This window comes from Triticum urartu, chromosome 5A (assembly GCF_056163025.1).
Source record: "Triticum urartu cultivar PI428250 chromosome 5A, HENAU_Tu73, whole genome shotgun sequence".
NCBI lineage: Eukaryota > Viridiplantae > Streptophyta > Magnoliopsida > Poales > Poaceae > Triticum > Triticum urartu.
Window position 1 is genome coordinate 500,114,784 of NC_141877.1, and position 3,321 is coordinate 500,118,104.

General features: G+C 42.1%; 1 long non-coding RNA gene across 1 annotated transcript; it reads right to left on the bottom strand.

The window, feature by feature from the left end:
* Nucleotides 1–1,535: 1,535 nt before the first annotated feature.
* On the bottom strand, nt 1,536–2,539 carry LOC125556410 (uncharacterized). Its single transcript, XR_007305082.2, has 2 exons — nt 2,076–2,539; nt 1,536–1,938 (listed from the first exon to the last, which is right to left on the bottom strand). It is a non-coding gene; the product is annotated as an uncharacterized LOC125556410 (long non-coding RNA).
* Between the last annotated feature and the right edge of the window lie 782 nt (nt 2,540–3,321).

The following is a 3,321-nucleotide window of genomic DNA, read 5'->3' on the forward strand; positions in this document are numbered from 1 at the left end:
ATTGGAGGTGAACGTCCCACAATATAAATTCAGAACCGTGCATGGGGGGGACGTGAACTTCTTGCAACAAATCTGAGTTTTTATATTCTTCAAAATTTTATGTTATTTCAAATAGCACTTCTTAGTCTTATTGTTAGATAAAAATATGTTTTCAAATAAGCATCAAACATTTTTTTTATAAATGGAAAGCATTTGAGTTTTCCGTAAACATCAAGCTACTCCTTTTATTTTTATTTGAAATTATTTAATTTTATTCTTTAGTAATGAAGAAAACCTGTGTTTTTTCATAAATATTGAACTTCTCTTTTTTATAATTTGGACTTCTTGGTTTATTTCTTTTAGCATCAAAATATCCTAGTTTTGTCATAAATATTGGACCCCCTCCACATTCTTTTTCTAATTAATTTTTCTAAACTATTTTTTGTTATTTCAATTTGTGCTTCCGTTGTGGAAACTTGTTGAACAGGAGGAACTTTTGGAACTTACCCGGTTTGTGCACTTGAACTTTTAGCAAAAAAATGGACTTCTCGTTTTTACTCTTGTTTTCTCATACGAAAGACACACCATGCAGTACGTGAACTTCCACCTGTTGTCAATTTGAACTTCTCACTATTTCACTTTAGTAACAAAAAAATTTGAGTTTTTTATAGACATCGAACCGCTCTAACTCTTTTTTCAACTTCTTTGTGTGCTTTTTAGGAATGTGAAAATTGGAGTTTTGTTAGAAACATTGAATTTCTTCATTATTTCGAATTGATCTTATTGGTCTTATTCTTTAGTAACCGAAGAAACCAAGTTTTCAAATAAATATCAAACTGCTTTGCTTTCTAAAATTTAACTTCTTGGCTTTATTTCTTTAGTACGAGAAAAAACTGAGTTTTTAGTATTGAACTACTCCGTTTTTTAAAATTGAACTTCTTGATTTTAATCTTTAGTATCGAGCAAAATCTAAGATTTTTATACACATCAAACGGCTTTATTTTTATACACATCAAACGGTGTTATTCATTAGTAAAGGGAAAAGTCCTAGTTATGTAATAAACATCGAACCACTCACTTCTTTAAATTTGAACTTCCAGATCTAAAAAAACAGGAGGCAAATCCATGTTTACATACTTTTTAAACCGATCGACTTTTTTAATTTGACCTTCTTGGTTTCGGAATAAACATTTTGAACTTTTATGTTATTTAAATTTGAAATTCTCCAATTGTTTAGTAAAATGGTTTTTGTTGGTTGTTGTGCCGTGTCCCTGGGAGTGCGATGGGGAGCTGTTATGTACAACTAGTACTCTGCCTGCATCACACACTTACTTTTAGTGTTATCTTCTTTTCTGGTTCAACTAATATTATTATTACAAAGTTCTCCTTTTTTTATCACACTCTACTATCATCTTGAACTTCAGTCGTTTTTGTATCTGACCTACCAAACATTCTTTTTTGTGGGAACTCTTTTTTTGGGGGGAACTCATCCAAATGCAGTTTTTAAGATCAAAGAAAATGCCTTGTTGCGCATAGTAGTAGCATCACACACAATATCCATAGCTGCATCACCAACTGTACCCATAGGTTGTGTTGCTGCATCCAAAGACAACTACATCACCAAACTCATCCAAAAAAATACAAGGGTTGCATCATGGGCATAAGAAGAGAAGGACATGCTCAGTAACTTGCAAAATGAGCATTTGTATGAAATTGTTCAGATTCAAGCTAGTACGGATGGAGTATAACAACAAAGAAAGCATTTACTATAGGGCATCATCTGCTTTTAAACGCCTTGGTTAAGTAGGGCGAACTGTAGTAGTCGCTCTCGTTGAACGTGGCATACAGCAGGATTTGTTCAACGCCGATCCCTCTATATCGTTGCGCCTCTCTTGAGGACAGTGGGATGAGGTGAGGGGAGAGAGAAGCATCAGGAGGCGGTGGCCCCTCTCCGCTGTGCTGCAGCAACGCAAAAACTTCGACGGGTCAGCAAGAGTGCAGGAGCTCGCATGTGACTCAAGAAGACCAGATGCGGCCACGGGGGGAGGAAGAATGCGACGGGCAACAAGGTGCCAGGCGTCAGTGGGAGGATGTACCCGACAGCGGTGTGTGGGTCACGAGCTCGTCACCGGATCCAGGGCGATCCGTCGGTGGAGGAGCACCACCGGGAGGAGACTGAGGTGGCAGGGCAAGGCGGAGGCGCGCGTTGGCCAGGCGCCGCCCCAAATCTTGCATCTACCAGGCAACGAAGGAGGCCGTCATTGGGGAGGAGGGGAGGGGGCCTCACCGCCGTTTGGGAGGAGGGGAGGTGGCCGCGAGGGAGGTGACCGGTGGCGTGCAGGGTTGCCAGGCACCGGCGGCGCTAGTTGGGGCAGCATGGGGGCGGCGGCGCCGATTGCGGCGGGGCAGGTTGGGGCGGGGTGCGGGCGGCGTGGTGGCGGCAGCGTCAATTGGAACGGGGTGCGGACGGCGCGGGGCGGGCGACGCCGGTTGGGGCGGGGGGCGGGCGGCGAATCGATCTGCGGCGGGTGGTGGGCATCGGCCGGTTTGGGCACAAGGTGCCGGAGGGAGGTGGGGGATCTGGATCGGGGGAGGTGGGGTGGGGTGGGTTTTTTCTTCTTTTTTTGTTTGTCACTGCTCGGTTCGGGAACATCCCGTCGGGCCCTTATAGGGCAGACCAGGATCCCAAAAACTATTCTGATCCTGGGATCAGTGCTATTGTATATATACATAAACACTATTCTGATCACAACATGGACTTCCTAATTTACACACGTGAACTTTCTTCTGTAGGAACCTGACCTTCGGGCTATCTTCTCAACCGTATCTCGCCGCGCGAATTTTTTTGGTCAGTCATGTTCTATGTGATGTAACTATAATCGAAAAACGGTTTTTAGCAACTAAATGCCCATTTTAAATAGGAATCTCGCTCATCGGCGGATTTGCTTCTGGGTCATGATGAAACATGTCTTTGTTGCAATTTTACTGCCTAAGTTGTTCGACCTGAACTTCCTCCTGTGCTAGCTTAAATTTCTGCCAACATTGCCCAAATGGGGCTTACTATATACCCTTGGAAAGATATGGACACGAGTATCATGGCCTAACTTAAATATTTGGCAAAATGTAAGCGGTTTAAAGAGCAGTTTTGAAAACTGTTTTTTCTTTATACAAAAAACATGAATCGTATTTTTGATCGTATTTCTAAACCGTTTATCGAAATGAGGAAAATAATATGGCACTGGAAAGGTGCTCCAAAATCACTCCTTCCACATGTTGAAAGTTTTCTCTAATTCCCAATGGTTAAAGAGTAATTCGGAAAGCCATAAAATTTTGCAAGCCAAA